This window comes from Eretmochelys imbricata, chromosome 13 (assembly GCF_965152235.1).
Source record: "Eretmochelys imbricata isolate rEreImb1 chromosome 13, rEreImb1.hap1, whole genome shotgun sequence".
In the NCBI taxonomy this organism is placed as follows: domain Eukaryota; kingdom Metazoa; phylum Chordata; order Testudines; family Cheloniidae; genus Eretmochelys; species Eretmochelys imbricata.
Genome location: NC_135584.1, coordinates 10,876,646 through 10,896,462, shown reverse-complemented (window position 1 = coordinate 10,896,462; position 19,817 = coordinate 10,876,646).

Genomic DNA, 19,817 nt, shown 5'->3' with positions numbered 1-19,817 from the left:
AGCAACAAAAATGATTAAGGGTCTAGAAAACATGACCTATTAGGAAAGATTGAAAAAAAACTGGGTTTGTTTTGTCTGAAGGAGTGAAGATTGAGAAGGGACATGATAACAGTTTTCAAGTACATAAAAGGTTGTTACAAGTAGGAGGGAGAACATTTTTTTCTCATTAACCTCTGAGGATAGGACAAGAAGCAATGGACTTAAATTGCAGCAAGGGAGTTTAGGTTGGACATTAGGAAAAACTTCCTAGCTGTCAGGGTAGATAAGCACTGGAGTAAATTGCCTAAGGAGGTCATGGAATCTCGTCATTGAAGATTTTTAAAAGCAGGCTAGACAAACACCTGTCAGGGATGGTCTAGACCAGTGGTTCTCAAAGCCGGTCCGCCACTTGTTCAGGGAAAGCCCCTGGTGGGCCGGACCAGTTTGTTTACCTGCAGCGTCTGCAGGTTCGGCCGATCGCGGCTCCCAGTGGCCGTGGTTCGCTGCTCCAGGCCAATGGGGGCTGCGGGAAGCAGGGCGGGCCAAGGGACATGCTGGCCACCCTTCCCGCAGCCCCCATTGGCCTGGAGCGGCGAACTGCGGCCAGTGGGAGCCGCGATAGGCCGAACCTGCGGACGCAGCAGGTAAACAAAGCGGTCCGGCCCACCAGGGGCTTTTGCTGAACAAGCGGCGGACCGGCTTTGAGAACCACTGGTCTAGATAATATTTAGTCCTGCCTTGATAGAAGAGCTCTCGAGGTCCCTTTCAGTACTATGATTCTATGATTCCCTCTTTCGAGTTCCTTGTACTCCAGTATATCACCATGTATGGCATCCTTTCTGAGTCCAATCTTGACATGTGTCCAAACCATTGCAGTTATCTTTCTTAAATCAATTTCTTGCCCTGGCTATTTTCTTACCACTCCATTTTATTTTCTGCAGTCTTGAAAGTCTCAATATTCCCTTCAGCCAGTTCATTTTTACAGTCAACATCCTATATTCATCAGCTTTCCTCATACTCCAACATTCTGACATGAGTATTACCATGACAATTGTTTCATGCACACTGATTTTCATTTTTATCTAAATGTCTTTAGATTTTCAAATCTTACAGAGTTTTCTAAACGCAACAGCAGCTAGTCCAGCGTTTCTTTTTATGTCATCTTCACAATTCCTATTTTTCGATACTAAACCTCCAATGGACACAAATTTTTCCACTTGTTCTAGTTCTTTGTCTCCAACTTTTATCTATGCCTCTTCCTCTTGTCTTCCTATTGCCACAGATTTTTGTCTTTGCCACCCTGATCTTCAGTCTGAATTTTCTGCTTTCCCAGTCTACCTTGTAAGTTAAATCTCTGTAAATCCTCCAGTGCTATGAGGTCAGTATCACCTGAAATCTAAGCTTATTTACTGTCCTCCAACATAACTCATGTCATGTCATGTTAACTTCATTTAATTTTGACTGTATTTGAAAACAGATCTATTTGCCTATCAGCCACTAGAGGGCACAGGGATGCTGTGAATCTCATAGATAGAGCTAGAATGATGCCCTTGGAGAGGTTGTTTATACATTGTTTATACTGGTTTATTCATGATCATCCCAGACTCTACCCACAGCAATTTTTTGGTGTTAGCCAATTTGTTTTGTAACCCTGCTGGCTGGGAGTTGTTTTATAACTTGCAGTTATAAAACAGCTTCTTTCATTACCTACTCTGGCAGTTTCCTCTTGTTACAGAGCACCTATTCCAGAAGATAATTGCTTTCTGTTGTCTGTTCTGGCCTGTCATTCCTATATATTTCAGGAGTGAAACAGCAGTGATTTATAAGCATAATAAAACACACTCACACAGACAAAAATCCAGCTGTAGCCACAAAAAAGGTCTCCTAAAGATTGTTGACATGTTCTTTCATCAGCATTTCCCTCCACAGTTATAAGTACCACATGAAGTAGGAAGTGACTTGATTTGTGCAAAAATAAATCCAATTTTTTTTCTTAAAGGGAAGAATATTACAGGCAACTATTATAATGCACTCTAAATGGCCGAGATAAGAGATCCAAATGTATGTCACTGGCTGTTTTCATTTCTCAGCCTTTGGGTTTTAAATAGAAATCATATGAAAAAAATAAAAAACAACAAAAAAATAAGAGGATCTCATCTTTCATTGTTCTGGGACAGATTCTGCCACCCTGACTTACGCTGAGTAATAACTTCATGCATCATTTCAATGGGACTATTCATAGAGCAAGGCGTTAATAGACAAGAGTAAGACAATTCTTGAAAGGAGCCAAACTGAGAGCTCTGGAGAGTGAAGTTCTTTCTCCCCAGAGTACATATAGCATGGGCAGCAGCCGTCCAAGCTTCCCCACAACAATCAGCCAATATGTCTCAAAGCTGCATCAGGGAAGAAAGGATATTTCAGTCTCAGTGGCCCAGTCTCCCTGGCTTCTCTGCTGAGACTGCCACAAAAGGGCCAAGCAGTGCCAACTGAGATGGTGGTTTTTTTAACATGGACAACCCTGAACTAGGAACTGATCGATAACTACTAACCTGTGCAGTGCTGATGACTTACCACTAGTTGACAGGGGTTTAGGAAGGAAATTCTGCATAGACAGTTCTGGAATAATATGGTTATTCCAGAATTGTCCAACTTGAAGTTTCTAGCACCTTCTTCTGAAGCATCTGATACTGGCCATTCTGTTGGGAGTCTTATATCCAGTTATTAAGATGGCTTCTTACTTGTTACGGTCCCGTTCACAGTAAGGGTCAAATACAGCAGTCCTTACTCAGAAAATTACCATTGAATTCAAGGTGAGTGGAGTTTTGGGACTGCCTGGTTTGGCCCTAAGAAAATACCCACTATAGCCGGACCCATGTTTAAAAATGGACTCAGCTAACGCCAGTTAAAAATGCTTTTCCTACTCAATATGGATTAGATTAAATTCACTTTAAAAGGAGCTCTAAATTGAGTAGGGACCTAGTTATGCAGTTTAATACACCGTTACATAGTTTACAAAACCTCATTTTTTGCTAAAGGCTAGGTAGGGATAGAGGGATTGGATTTAACACACTTTTGGTATGTCCAGACGAAAAAACTACTTCCTGTCAAAACATATTTTCTTAGAGCCTGATTCTGTGAGGTGTTAAGTGTCAGAGTTACCAGGCTAACTGCATGTCTGACCTCTCTTGGTCTGACCTCTCGTGGCCCTAAGTTAGAATGCTGAGCCCAATCAACAGCTGGTGTGAATCAGCATAGATCCAATGAAATCAATAAAGCTAGATAGATTTATACCAGCAGATGATCTGGCCCTAGTTCTAACCTAATTCCTCCCTTCTTCCTGTGTCATTAGGGACATATATTGCCTTGCTTATGCTGCAATCCATCCTTTAAACAGTGTTGAAGCGCTGTAGAATTAATCTCTTAATTCAGAAGAGCTATTATAGGGTTGCCAATTTGGGTTGGACATATTCCTGGAGGTTTCATCACATGACGTAATCTTTAATTGAAATTAATCTTTAATTCCTGGAGACTCCAGGACAATCCTAAAGGCTTGGCAACCCTATGATATTACCCTGAATGAGAGAAATGCGGTAACAGTTTTAAACTGATTTGGAGATTGGGTCAGATTCCTAGCTGGTGTAAATCTGGATAGGTCCACAGACTTCAAGATTCTGGCCTGGTATCTTCTTAAAGTGCAGTTCTAGTCTGAAAAATCATTCTGTAAAAATGACATTGTTTCCTGTATGTCAATGATTTCTGGATCACATGTGCTCAGTTTACAAGTGACAATAATGTTTTTCCTAACTGTCAGCTTTGCAAATTCAGCCTGGGCTCTCAGCATAAAGCTGGTCTCTTTCTTTCTTCATCAATAATGAAGGGGGTCTGCAGACCACACCGGGCTCTCAGTTACCTCTGTATAAATCTACTGCCTTCAAATTATGCCCTCTGACACATGTGCAAATCCATTGCCTTCAATGGGGTTGCACAGGGATGACTGGAACTTTGTAAACAATTCTGTCGATGATGCACAAGAGCCCAGTTCCTTCTCTGTTAGTTTGGCAGAGCCAATACAGCTAAGAGGAGTAAAAGTAGAGAAAGCTTATTTTTGTCATTGAAGCCAGTAGACCTGATGCTGAATGCACTCAGGGGGCCGATCTGTTGAGTAAAGAGCTATCATTATTTATTGTTATTTTTCAGAGCAAAACCATACTTTAAAAGCTTCTTCAAAAACTTCTGCCTGGAAGCATTTGTGATCCTTAGCAATTCCATGTGCATATTTGTATATGCTGCTAAATGAAAGTGAAAGAAAATGGTAGTCTTCACAATTATATCAGTTTAGTCTGAAGATTGGCAGAGGGACTAAAGAAAAGTAGAACAGATTAAAATCATTATATACCATCAAGAGAAGAAAAATGATTCAGAATGTCTTATGAAACATCTCTGGTTGAATTTAAATTGTTCCAGAGGATCCTCCAAAGACATTTGATTGGGGAGGGAGGCGGGGGAAGCAACATGTGTAATCTGTTCTCTCCACTCGAAAATTTTGTTTATTACATTTCTCAGATTTTTTTTGTTTATAAGGGATTGGTTTTCTTTTCTTTCTTTTTTTTTTCCATTTCAGGCAATTCAAATTATAATTCTCACCCTCCTTCTCCCCCGAAACATATCACGTTTTATTTAACATGACATTTCACTCAAGCTGCCTCATTTTCCTTGCTCAAAGTGAGCACCGGGTTACAATGAAATACATGTCAAAACTTTTCCAGGGAGCCAAATTCTGTGCTGGAATGCATGTATGTGGTCTGAACATAGAGGTGAACCAGAGCTGCACACATGCTTCAGAATGTGGTTTTATGGTTATTCAAAAGTATGTGTAATAGCTCTTAGTCCATTCATGCCTCTTGTGTGGAAAATCCATGGTGGGGGATGGGGGCAAGTAGGAGGAAATCTCTGTGAAGTTCTTCTCATTGAGAATTGTTGCTAGTCATTCCATCAGGAAAAGGACAGGACTTTCCCTCATAAAACAGACTATAGGACTCACTCCAAACCCTGTGGATCCCAGGGGATCAGTCGGCACAGGATCATCTGAAGGCAGTCCTGTCTCTCCACACTGGTTCTGTGATCCTAATGGCATCATGGCTGTATTGGTGCTTCCCTTCCAGGGCTCCCACAGCCAACAGCTGCCCCAAGGTAGCCTGTTCACGGAATCCACAGGAGGTTTTCCCGTAGAGGTGGATGAGTCTTCACTTCTGTCTGGGTGTGTGTGTGGGTGATCCACAGATAGAGGGTCCCCTCTGTAAGTGGACCTGGGAGATACAATTAGGCCTTTTGTTAACAGTTCATAACAGAAAATAATAAAGACGATAAAAATAACCAGAATGCACCAAAATAAGGGACCCAGCCCTGGAATGACCCTTAAACATGTCAGTAGCCGCATCTACTTCAAGAAAACTATTCATGCAAGTAATCTTTACTCCTACAAGGAAGGGCTGCAGCATCAGAGCTTAATACTTCCCTTGAAAAAAGAAAAGCTCCCTGCTATGCATGTTCTATCTTGTTTAGATTCCTGACTACTTCATATTAATATTTGCAAAGCACATCAGTGCGTCTGAGTACCCGGTAAACTTGATCATCCCAATTTTACAAAGCATTTCACATACAACACTTTCATAGAATCATAGAACTGGAAGGGACCTCGAGTCCAGTCATCTACACCAGTCCACTGCACTTCTGGCAGGACTAAGTATTATCTAGACCATCCCTGACAGGTGTCTGTCCAACCTGCTCTTAAAAATTCCCAATGATGGAGATTCCACAACATCCCTAGGCAATTTATTCCAGTGCTTAACCACGCTGACAGTTAATAAGTTTTTCCTAATGTCCAACCTAAACTACCCTGGCTGCAATTTAAGCCCATTGCTTCTTGTCCTAGCTTCAGAGGTTAAGAAGAACAATTTTTCTCCCTCCTCCTTGTAACAACCTTTTATATACTTGAAAACTGTTATGTCTCTTTTCTTCTTCAGACTAAACAAACCAGTTTTTTTCAATCTTCTCTCATAGGTCATGTTTTCTAGAACTTTGTTGCTTTTCTCTGGACTTTCTCCAATTTGTCAACATCTTTCCTGAAATGTGGTGCCCAGAACTGACACAATACTCCAGTTGAGGCCAAATCAGTCTTTCAGCCATTTAACTAGGAAAAGTATAGACGTACATGGGACTTACACATTATTTTTTACAGAGTGTATATATTAACTATGCCTGATTCTCCACTGCCCTGCGCAATTACCTCTCTGCAACATGAATGCAAAATGGGCATAAAACAGTACCAAATCATAGTGGTAGCATTACACACCCACTTTGACGTGGTGTGAATGACTACACAATGTGTAAGGCCGTGGCAGCATGTAATTCATGCTGAAAACCCTAGGCCTGATTCTTAATTGCCCTGACCCTTTACGTTAGCGCAAAATGAGTGCAAATCAGAATGGCAGTGATTCACATCCACTTTGCACTCACCTTGCACTGGCGTAAATGACTACAGAGGATGCAGAGTAACTTAGAATCTGGCTCCTTATGTTGCTAATGTGCAATGAATGCTTAACACAAAGGAAAAAAATCCATTGCCTGATCTCCTATGGTTTAATCCCGCCGATGTCTTGCTGAAGAGATTCAACGAAACGGAAGAGCTTCAAGTAAAATAACGATCTACTGAAATTTTTATAGCCTCAATCCTACATCTGCCTTGATCACAGTGGGTAAGTGGAGACAGGGAACATACAGTAGGACTCCAGTGAGTAAGCATTACTCAGAATATGTGATTTGGGGACACTCTGGACAGATGCTATGGATTGATTTTCCAGATATTTTCCTTTCATTTTCATGTACAAATATAGAATGGAAACCAAGTGCACAGAAGCCTGTTGCTCATTGGACAGTACCATACTGATGGCTCGCACAGTTTGATGCTCTGTTTTACATATAGCTTCCTATGCATTATTAACTTACTAAAGTAACAGACTGCATTGGAGCTCGAGCAATAAAATATGACCTTCCCCTCCCTCTTCAGTTCTTGCCTTTTTAAAACACTAAAGAAGAGGGAGTGTATCACTACCTATGTTTCTTCTTGTTTCTATGACCTCCTCACTGGGGGGAGCTATACATTTCCCCCCATGGCTAACAAGGCATAATGGGTCAGGTAACTTTTTCAGCTTTTTCAGTCAGAGTTCCAGTAGGGATTGCAGTAAAATGTTGTATGCTGATCATTCAGTAACCCTCCTATGGTAGCATGATTTTTCTATTACCAAGGGCTTGTAATATCAAGGCAGCAGCCAAAACTCTGCTTTCATGTATAGTAATCTCTTGTAACAGTGAACCCCACCCCACCAGTATTACAATATTTTTTGTTCCAAAAATGACATAATTTTCTTTTTAGGTCATAGTCAAGCTGTAAAATTCCCCACAACATCACTGAGCTCAAAGATGGCATGTGAGCTTTGTGAAACCCCTGGGATTTATTTGTGGAAGGGAAGGAATTTGGAACTGGTATGTCTCTGATCTGGTACTTTCACTAAATTTATTTACTCATAGCCAGGACAGTTAAGTTAACAACACATCAACCTTCTTATTAGCTGACAAAAATTACTCTGATACAAAATAAATACAAAAGGTTGTCACTTACAGGGTGTCCATACCAGAGTTTAAGCTGAAGCTTTTTGTTGCGCACCTGGTAACCCGCGGTATACGAGTTGCACCAACAGCGTGCACACAGAACTCCTGGTCTGTTTCCAGTTCGCAGTGTGTAAACACACAGCAGCAGTTTGCTGCAATTTGAAGGGGTAATGCTTTTTGGAGGTGTCCCATGGTCCTTTGCTTTGCTACTGAGCAGCTTGCATCCTGGTATTGTTTTTGCTATGCACTGTGGGAAGCCAGGAGAATTCAATTAAAAAAACCCACAACCCTTTGTAGCCACTGTCTCCACCCCCAGGTTTCCTTTCTGAGCTGGCTTGTGCCATTTTCAAATGTTTGTCAGCCAGCACGGCCCCACAATGCTCCGCATTGCTATGGCGACAGGCACAAGTAAACACGGGCTGTATTATCACACTTGGAGCCAGTTTGGACTTTGCCTGTTGCACCACTGAGCAGCTGATGCTGGAGCAGACTGTTCTATGACAAGAGCAGCAGCTTCTCTGGCAGCAGGAGGATACTCTGAGGTGGTGGCAGCAGGATGAGATGGAAAACCAGTAGGATGCCAAGCTGTGGGAACAAGAGGCCCAGTTCGTGGGACACCTACCCAGCAGACAGCACTGTTTTTGGGCCCAGTGTGGATTGGTGGGAGATGATCATTCTGCAGAGGTAGGATGATGAACTGGTTATCTTTTCTGAGATCTGGGTAGAACTGACCCCGGAGCTTCAGCAACAGCATACCAATATGTGGTGCCTCCTACCCATGGAAAAGTGGGCCACCATTGCTACCTGGAAGCTGACCACTCCAAAATGTGACTGGTCTGTAGCCCACCAATTTGGCACGGGGAGATCAACTGTTGGGGCCCATTCTCATGCAGATCTGCTACGCTATGGATAAGGTGCTGTCTAACTAGGTCATGAAGCTGGGTAATGCTCAGGAGATTATTGATGGATTTGTATGCATGTGATTCCCAAGCTGCATTGGGGCAATTGATGGAATCCATGTGCTTATTGCCCATCCACCCCTCCTCATGGTGCACAATTTATAAACAGAAAGGGATAGATCTTCATGGTGCTGAAAGGACCAGGGGAACACTCTGGCAAATTTATAGACCTAAATAGCGGTCTGGGAAGGTCCATGATGCTAGGAGCTTTCAAAAAATGTAGTGCTATTTAAAATAATGGGGAAAGGACTGTTTAGCTCCAGGATCCTTGTGGACATTAATGGTGTGGAGGTTGGTCTATTTATTCTGGAAGACCCAGCTTACTCCTGATTCCCTGGCTAATGAAGTCATAGACAGAAGGAAGAAAAATTTTATCACCCAAGTCGTTGCACAATGGTAGTCGAGTGTGTATTTGGCTCTTTGAAAGACCGAGGGTGCCGTTTATGGAAGCAGCAGAAAAATCGTTCCAGCCATTATAACTGCACATTGTGTTTTGCACCATATTTATGGGAGCAATGGTGAAATCATTACTGATGGGTGAGAGGCTGAGATGTGAAGATTTGGTTGGAGGTTCAAGCAGCCAGTAAGGTGTTCCACAGAAAACACAGACGCCCAAGGGAATGCTTTCAGGGATATATTTTGTTTGTCCTTGAGACTTATGCCTGAACACGTTAGCCTATGTGGTATGTGTTGGGATGCAGACATTGTAAGCACTGGTTTATTGGCGGGGATGAGGGGGCAGACGGATGAAGTTTAACATTACCTATATGCTTTTGTAAGACTCTATGATTTTTTTTTTAGTTAAATGATTTTCTCAGTTAAATGCTTATGATGACTCATAATAGATGTATTGTAAACAGCTGTATTATGAAAGAACGATACAAAAATCGACAATAAAGTTTAAATGAAACCAATGGTTGTATTTGGAAATACATTTAACTAACCAATTTTCTTAAGTAACCAACTATACACAAACCTTTAAATTACTGCAACAGTGCAAACAAAACTCAAAGTGAAACAATAAGAACATTTCAAATATAACAATTTAGGGAAGGGGGGTTTGCATACACCATGCCTCTGGCTCTTCTTGTCACCCTGGATTGAGTGCTATGGCTAAAAATTCTCAGGGGGCATTGCAGGGCTCAAAAGAACTGGACCCTCAGGTGCAAGTGTTGTCACGGCCCAGAGGTTGGATCTCAGAGGTGAATGGGAGCCACTGAGAGCACTGCTGTGGGATGCAGAGGTTAGAAGTTGTTGCTGGTCCCAGTAGCCAGCCTTGGCCAGGAGCTGAAGAAAATGGCAAGATCCCAGATTACAGGACAGCAAGAGTATGTTTTGCAGGAGGGCATTCTGGCCTGGGATAGCATCCATGAACTCTGGACGTCTCTGCAGTGCCTCTGCATAGAATAGAATAACAGAGTTGGAAGGGACCTCTGGAGGCCATCTAGTCCAACCCCCTGCCCAGAGCAGGACCAATCCCAACTAAATCATCCCAGCCAGGGCTTTGTCAAGCCTGACTTTAAAAACTTCTAAGGAAGGGGATTCCACCACCTCCCTAGATAACCCATTCCAGTGCTTCACCACCCTCCTAGTGAAAAAGTTTTTCCTAATACCCAACCTAAACCTCCCCCACTGCAACTTGAGACCATTAGTCCTTGTCCTGTCATCTGCTATCACTGAGAATAGTCTAGATCCATCCTCTTTGGATCCACTTTCAGGTAGTTAAAAGCAGCTATCAAATCCCCCCTCATTCTTCTCTTCCGTAGACTAAACAATCCCAGTTCCTTCAGCCTCTCCTCATAACTCATGTGTTCCAGTCCCCTAATCATTTTTGTTGCCCTTTGCTGGACTCTCTCCAATTTCTCCACATCCTTCTTGTAGTGTGTGGCCCAAAACTGGACACAGTATTCCAGATGAGGCCTCACCAATGTCGAATAGAGGGGAACGATCACGTCCCTCGATCTGCTGGCAATGCCCCTACTTATACACCCCAAAATGCCATTGGCCTTCTTGGCAACAAGGGCACACTGTTGACTCATATCCAGCTTCTCGTCCACTGTCACCCCTAGGTCCTTTTCCTCAGAACTGCTGCCTAGCCATTCGGTCCCTAGTCTGGAGCAGTGTATTGGATTCTTCCGTCCTAAGTGCAGGACTCTGCACTTGTTCTTGTTGAACCTCATCAGATTTCTTTTGGCCCAATCCTCTAATTTGTCTAGGTCCCTCTGTATCCTATCCCTACCCTCCAGTGTATCTACCACTCCTCCCAGTTTAGTGTCATCCACAAACTTGCTGAGGGTGCCATCCACACCATCCTCCAGATCATTAATGAAGATATTGAACAAAACCGGCCCCAGGACCGACCCTTGGGGCACTCCGCTAGATACCGGCTGCCAACTAGACATGGAGCCATTGATCACGACCCGTTGAGCCTGACAATCTAGCCAACTTTCTACCCATCTTGTAGCGCATCCATCCAGCCCATACTTCGTTAACTTGCTGACAAGAATACTGTGGGAGACAGTGTCAAAAGCTTTGCTAAAGTCAAGGAATAACACGTCCACTGCTTTCCCTTCATCCACAGAACCAGTTATCTCATCATAAAAGGCAATTAGATTAGTCAGGCATGACTTTCCCTTGGTGAATCCATGCTGACTGTCCTGATCACTTTCCTCTTGTCTAAGTGCTTCAGAATTGATTCCTTGAGGACCTGCTCCATGATTTTTCCGGGGACTGAGGTGAGGCTGACCGGCCTGTAGTTCCCAGGATCATCCTTCTTCCCTTTTTTAAAGATGGGCACTACATTAGCCTTTTTCCAGTCTTCTGGGACTTCCCCCGATCGCCATGAGTTTTCAAAGATAATGGCCAATGGCTCTGAAATCACATCCGCCAATTCCTTTAACACTCTTGGATGCAATGCATCCGGCCCCATGGACTTGTGCCCGTTCAGTTTTTCTAAATAGTCCCGAACCACTTCTTCCTTCACAGAGGGCTGGCCACCTCCTCCCCATGCTGTGCTGCCCAGTGGAGTAGTCTGGGAGCTGACCTTGTTCGTGAAGACAGAGGCAAAAAAAGCATTGAGTACCTTAGCTTTTTCCACATCCTCTGTCACTAGGTTGCCTCCCTCATTTGGTAAGGGGCCCACACTTTCCTTGGCTTTCTTCTTATTGCCAACATACCTGAAGAAACCCTTCTTGTTACTCTTAACATCCCTCGCTAGCTGCAACTCCAGGTGTGATTCAGCCTTCCTGATTCCATTCCTACATGCCTGAGCAATATTTATATACTCATCCCTGGTCATTTGTCCAATCTTCCACTTCTTGTAAGCCTCTTTTTTGTGTTTAAGATAAGCAAGGATTTCACTGTTAAGCCAAGCTGGTCACCTGCCAGATTTACTATTCTTTCTATACACTGGGATGGTTTGTCCCTGTAACCTCAACAGGGATTCTTTAAAATACAGCCAGCTCTCCTGGACTCCTTTCCCCTTCATGTTATTCTCCCAGCATCTCTCTGTCTTTTTTCATGCTCTCCTTCACCATGGAGATGCTGTCCTTGGCCACAACCATGCTTTCCCTGGCCACTGCACTACTGATGGTGGCTAAGCCCAGGATTTCCTGGGAGATCCACATCTCTTTCTCTCTCTGGGTCCCTATGTTCAGCCACCACCTCTCAGCCAGCTTGGTTTTCCTTTCCATGTGACTCTGCCATGAATTCTGCAAAGACCTCATCCCGAGTCTTTCTTTTTCTCCCCCTCAGGTTGGCCACCCTGTCAGCAGTTCAGAAAGACCCTGTCCTTGATGGTCTTGCTGTTGTGGCTCTGGGAGTAGGGGGAAAAACAAGTTGTTTATTGTTCATATCCCAGACATGTCATGATAGCTTTTTTCATGATGTATATGTGACTTTAACTCCCTGAGGCTCTTCCCATTCTTTGGGGGAACCTCAGAGATGGTAAAAGTGGTCTGCATGTACAGAAAGTGGTGGGTGCACCTGGATCTCAGTCTACTTTGTCTGTTTTCATGCTGGTAGGGGTGGGGCGGGGTGAGGTGGCTGGAGCCATGTTCCAAGTTTGTTTTTCCATTTTTGTTTGTGCTCTGGAGGCACTTCTATGGCATTGGAGGTGTAAAGAGCATATTAAGGGGGCATGGGGGTGAGCTGGATCGTAATCCTCTCTTCGTCCTCTTTGGGTGGTCCTCACTCTCCACGACATTACACTGAGGTGGGTGATTAGGAGGCAAAGAATGGTCTTATTCAGAAAGGCAAAGGGGAGACCCCTGAGATATGCTTTGAATTTATTCACCAGGATGGTCTCCCCAGAAGCGCTGCAGGAGTGGAAGGCCTTTGCAAGCTACAGCAGGGAGCACAGTATGTGGGGCAACATTCCCTCTAATTTTTGACAGGCCATGGGCTCAAAAAATTTCTTCTGTGCAAATTGTTGTGTGCATGGTGTTTCGCCCTGTGCACGCACACCTTAGAGGGAACAGTGGTGTGGGGCAATACCTTCTATGGGACCAACTTCTCTCAGTGAGAGAGACAAGCTTTCGAGCCACACAGAGCTCTTCTTCCTTGGACTGACAGCTAAAACTACACTGTCAACTATAATGCATGTTACAGGGCATTTTTTACCTCAACGGGCAGCATTATTGTTTGTGCCTTAACCTAACATTCAATGTGCACTTATATCTTATGGAAACTAACCACATTTCTTTTCCTTTAAGCACGATCTAAACTGTTGAATTTTGCATACGTGAATGCTTTCGATATTCCAATCTGCTGCAGGAGGGGGGTGGATACAGACTACAACTGCATCATCCTGGCGGACGCCTTTCTGGAGCAGCAAAAAGGGGCTGGGTGGGAGGGAGGAGGGGGCTTCTAGCTCACATCCAACACCACCACCAATAAATTATAAATTGTAAAGACAAGTACTTATGTGCCCAAGTTCCCTCCAGGGGATCTGACTCTTTGGTCCAGGCCTGGGTTTCTGGTGGGACTTCAGCTTAGCAACATAGGGCAGAAATTGGGGTCTGACTGGGGAGCTGACTTTCCAGCTGGCAGTCATCAGCTGAGTCCCAAAAAGATCCTGGCCCACAGGGGGACAGCCCCACTCTGGGATCTTCCTGCTCATCCACCAATGGATCTAGCCTGATCCTGGGTGTAAGGGAACGTGTGGGCAGCAGTCTCCAAATAGCGCCTGGGATGGACCATACTCTAACTGTATAGAATCCAGTCCAGTTCATCAAAAACTGGACAGATCACATGTGCCCTACTGGATTGTCTCCTTTTATTCCTCCTTTCAGTGTACTCTCTCCTGAGCTGCTTGCTCTTTATCTGGCACTAGTCGGCATCCTGGTCGTAACCACAAAAAAGGGTTTTATTCCTGTGGCTGGTCACAAGAGCTTCCTGAATAAACTCTTCTCCCTAGATGGCAATAAGATCTGAGGTCTCAGCCCGACTCCAAGCAGCTGTGCGAGGCATATTGTGGGACTTCTGGAGGGCTACTGTAGTTGTATTATCAGAATAATGATATGCTGGGATCCAGGAGCATTTAGACAAAATCTGGCTCTGCACCACCGTTTAAAGGGAGGAAGGGTCATCCTGGAAAATTGACAGACAAATAAATGAACAGGTCAGTAACGGTCGACCTGCACAGCATTGTGAGATAGCTGTTGGAAGCATACAGAAAGTGTTGTGCAGCAATTGTGTGCATGCACAAAAGACTGAACTAATTCAATTTGAAACAAACTTAGTACACTTTGCAAGTGGACTGCACAGCTCCTGATAAATGTGGAGTTAGTGTGTAATGATGGGATGCACTGTGTATGCGCAAGTATTTTCAAACCAGATTAACTCAATTTGATCCAGTTTAAAATCCCCCTTTCCTCTTATTTGCCTAGGGTGAAATTCACTCCTGTGCACACAGAGACAGCAATGTTTTCCCCATCTCATCAGCCTGCAGCTCTGTATCTACCAGCTCTGTACGACCCCCAGGGCAGGGGGAGGGACCTAAATGGCAGTTTTCCATTAATATGCATCCATATTAATATGCAAAAAAGGCTAAGCATAATAGAAGCAGCAATCTACACTGTTCCTCCCTGCACCCAGTTTTGTATTCAAACTCATTTGCACCCACAATCTTGCACGTGCAAATCACAGACCTTACACAACTACCATGTCTAGTGAGACATCTAAGAACAGAACGGCCATACTTGGTCAGATCAATGGTCCATCTAGCCTAGTATCCTGTCCTCTAACAGTGGCCATTGCCAAGTGCTTCAGAGGGAACGAACAGAACAGGTATCCATTAAATGATCTATTTCCATATGCAAATATTGTTTGCACCAAGAGAACTAACAGTGAAATGTCAAAATTCTATTATTTGGGCCCACAAATAATTGTGAATGCAAATTTATTTTCTTGGAACTAATACAACGGGCACATCATGAATACTTCAGATCAACAGAGAGTTCATTTTGGATAATACGATTTTAATGGCTTAGTTTATCTGATAAGCATTTAACTACTGAAAAAATAATGACTTTGTAGCAATGCCTCATTTCAGCTCACAAACAAATGTTGGGTGCGAAAGGGAGTAACTAGTCTCTAATTTAGCATTGTCAGTGGTCTTCCATCAGCTGCACTAAAAGCTCGTATGGACCCCACTGGATGTTTTTAATCACAAAATGCAGCTGTTACTTGAACTGTATAAATTCCTGGTTTTTCCTAGAATTAAATAATTATCGGCAGGGTTTAACATACTCATCTGCATACACTGCTAGAACACAGTGGAAAGTAATTTTTTCAAGTGACCAGAACTCTACCTAGCTAACGAAGAGCAAAAGCTGGTTCTACTAACAGGGTATTTGTCACCAATATTTCTGCAGTGGAATAATCATAGTTCATTGATCAACAAACGCAAAAAACTGCAACATTTTTCCTTGCAAGTTGCTTTCAGATGCCAGTGCTGCAATATCCTGATGGGTTTTTAGTAAAAGGTCTTGTTCCCCCACCCCACCCACATTTTTCTCTAGAACTGTAGTTTTCAAGACACAGACAAAATTCTACACCCTTCTCACTTACACCCTAGGACTCCCAGAGTAGTCAATGATATTGCATGGACGTAAGCAAAGGTAGAATTTGTCCCACAGGTTTTTTCTTTACTGTTATAATGCTAAATAAAACAAATATTTAGGTATGGAAAAAAGTTTAAGCAGCAGAGGTTATTCGTGTTCTTCTCACTTTCCACCCTTGAAGACCTGATCTTGAATGCTGCCTTAGGACACAAATGAAAAGGGCGGTGGTCTCGTTTTTCAGATCCCTTTTATGCACATCACCAAACCACAAAAAAAGTAATATGATTGTCAGTCTCTGCTCAGACAAGAGTCAGGACTTGCAAATAAGTGGATTGGCAGGTCAGAGCTATTATGCAATCAGAAGCCTTTACTTCGCCTGCTTATACTGGATGAAATCCTGTCCCCTTCCCTCTTCTAGCAGCAAAATGGCAAAAATGCAGTGGAATTGCCATGATTCTGTTAACACCGCAAAGCCAAAATGTAGAAGGGACATGGAGAGAGGTCATATAGACCCATGCACTGTCATGTAGGGAGCATTGTGGGTGGTCTGCAGAACTGACGGGCACAAGTAATGGTTCTGTGAACTGCACAGCTCCACTGGCCACAAACTGCATAAAATCAGGGGGGAAAAACATAATGGCTGTTAGTCACCTCACAGCCCATGTCTCACTGCGGTAGAAATCACAATGTCATGTGACTTAAGTATACTAATACACTCTTCCTTTCATCATCCAGTCTCAAGCTGATTGTTAAAGCTTTAGGACTGCCTCAAAGAGCAAATAGTTTAAATTAGAGCTTGCAGTCTTGATTAGGTAGAATGATCTGGTGACTAAGCCACAGGATCAGGAGACATGGTTTCTGTTCTCAGCTCTGTCACAGACCTCTTGAGTGGGTTTCCCAAAACACACAACCTCTCTGGAGTGTCATTTCCTTACTTGTAAAATGGGCAGAATGCTTTCCTCACAGAGGTATTGTGAGGCTATATCAATTGATGTGTGCAGTATGCTGAAACCTTTGTCTGGAAAGTGCAATATGAGTGCAAATAATTATTTTTCAATCAGATCTCTTCCCATCCTAGAATCTACAGCATCCCAAAAGTGAAAGGATACTCCTTTGGCCATCTCTGATCCCCTTCACAAGAGTGTTGTAGGCCCCTAGCTCTTTTACATGCAGTCTGCAGAGTCCTCTTCTGCTTTAACATATTTAAACCACCCATGATGAAATGAGATGCCATGTTATACAGGTGCAATCATATTTTTTTACATTTTGCAGATAACCAGAATGTCAGAAGTAGGCGATACACAACTGTCTTAAATGGTTTTCAGCTCATGAATGATGCATAATTTCAATTTAAAAATGACTCAGAATTTGTAACAAAATGTACATATTGTATGACTCACACCATTGGCACTCTTCCTTCCGACAGATATTTAACAATAATGGAAATAAGCCTAACTTATATTGTTCTGAGAATTTTGACTATGGCGGTACTAAATAGTTCTCTTTATGATTCCCAGCCTGTTTGTGCTTTAAATGAGGTACAGCTGTAACCAGCTATTTCAACCAGTTGCACAACTGGTTGCATAGAATCCTACTGCATGTGAAGTGAGTGAACTACCCCACAGCAATGCAATATCTCACACTTCCAATTTTTTTTTAAAATCTTCCAGGTTATGACAATTTAAGCGAGCTGTCCAACAATTCATGCTCACAATTACAACAAATGGGAATATGAATTGCATAACTGTGAAGACATATGCTAATCACATGTATTTACATGTGTCCTTGAACAATCATAGTAACTACACAATTGCCTACCTTAACTTGTTTGAGTGGCTGTGTTGTCCTTTAGTTATGCAATAAACAATCATAATACTCCCAAACTTTGATCCTTGAAAATTCTGAATCTAATCATTCTACTATTTATTATAAAAATGTAATGGGAAGTTCCATTAATCAATATATGTCCTTGAAAAATTACATAGAAATGTCTGATCACAAGTTCATGAGTGGCTGCCTGTCTTGGTCCATCCTGCATATGGTCTTACCCAATATATATGGCCCCCAAAACACACTCCCTCATCCATCAGCTGGATGTCTCCATGTCCACACCTCTGATGCAGGCTTGAAACCTGACTTTACTTACCCCAGTCATTCTCATGACATAGTTCACCATCCTAAAACTGCAAAGAGAGTCAAGAGTTTCTCCTTTCTGTTTAAAGGCCAGATCCTGCAGAGGGGCCATGAAGCTGTCAACTGAGGATTCCTCCTGCATTGCCCTGACATAAGGACGGATAAAATGCCTTTGTGCTCTGTCAGTTCCTATTTGTAATAGACCCAGAGGACTATTACCATCTTGTACAAATTAGAACTGCTTTGAGGCTAAAATAACTTGTGCTGGCCCTCAGCTAAACTCAAGATAAGGTGGGGGGCAAAGCATAAAGCAGTCTTTGTTCTCTGCTCCTCTCTGGGTCCTGTACCCAGTAAAGACCAGCCAGAGCCACAGATCAAGCCTACCTATACTGGACTTAGTGTTGTACCTCATTTGTTATCTACTATTTTATGCCACATTAACAAAATGCTTACTCCACAAAATAAGAGGGACTATTTAAAAGTTTTGATACCTTATTATGACACATATAAAACTCAATTTTTGGTTTTTAATTTTGTGGAACATTGCTATCCTTACCAAGTGTCTACTGAGGGCTGTTTTACAAATTTATTTTATCATACTTAAGGGGTAAAATGTACAACCATTATACACAAACATTGAAAACCATAATCACAACTATTTAGAATTTTCTCTATTTACACAATTTCAGACAAAACACAATTAAAACAGATTAAGTCTGAGTTTATATTACCCTTAAATTATTAGCAACAAAGTTATTAAAAACACTGAGCATCTGATAGCCAGGAGATTTATAGCTGAATCACAGAATATCAGGGTTGGAAGGGACCTCAGGAGGTCATCTAGTCCAACCCCCTGCTCAAAGCAGGGCCAATCTCCAACTAAATTATCCCAGCCAGGGCTTTGTCAAGCCTGACCTTAAAAACTTCTAAGGACGGAGATTCCACCAACTCTCTAGGTAACGCATTCCAGTGTTTCACCACCCTCCTAGTAAAAAAGTTTTTCCTAATATCCAAGCTAAACCTCCCCCACTGCAATTTGAGACCATTACTCCTTGTTCTGTCATCTGCTGCTACTGAGAACAGTCTAGATCCATCCTCTTTGGAACCCCCTTTCAGGTAGTTGAAAGCAGCTATCAAATCCCCTTCCACAGACTAAACAATCCCAGTTCTCTCAGCCTCTCCTCGTAAATCATGTGTTCCAGTCCCCTAATCATTTTTGTTGCCCTCCGCTGGACTCTCTCCAATTTTTCCACATCCTTCTTGTAGTGTGGGGCTCAAAACTGGACACAGTACTCCAGATGAGGCCTCACTAATGTCAAATAGAGGGGAACGATTACATCCCTTGATCTGCTGCCCCTACGTATACATCCCAAAATGCCACTGGCCTTCTTGGCAACAACGGCACACTGTTGACTCATATCCAGCTTCTCGTCCACTGTAACCCCTCGGTCCTTTTCTGCAGAACTGCTGCCTAGCCATTCGGTCCCTAGTCTGTAGCGGTGCATGGGATTCTTTGGTCCTAAGTGCAGGACTCTGCATTTGCCCTTGTTGAACTCCATCAGATTTCTTTTGGCCCAATCCTCTAACTTGTCTAGGTCCCTCTGTATCCTATCCCTACCCTCCAGCGTATCTACCTCTCCTCCCAGTTTAGTGTCATCTGCAAACTTGCTGAGGGTGCAATCCACACCATCATCCAGATCATTTAGGAAGATATTGAACAAAACCAGCCCGAGGACTGACCCTTGGGGCACTCCACTTGATATGGGCTGCCAACTAGACATGGAGCCCGCATAAGCAGGTCTAAGCTACGTCGATTTGAGTTACGCTATTCACATAACTCAAATTGTGTAGCTTAGATCTAATTTCCCCTGTAGTGTAGATAAGGCCTTAGAGTGCAAAAGGCACTCAAGAAAAGAGAAAGAACAATTCAGGATTGATCTTTAGGGAATTAGTTTATAAATGTTTTACATTTCCAACAACAGGGGTCCAAGTTGAAATGTACCACATATTAGTC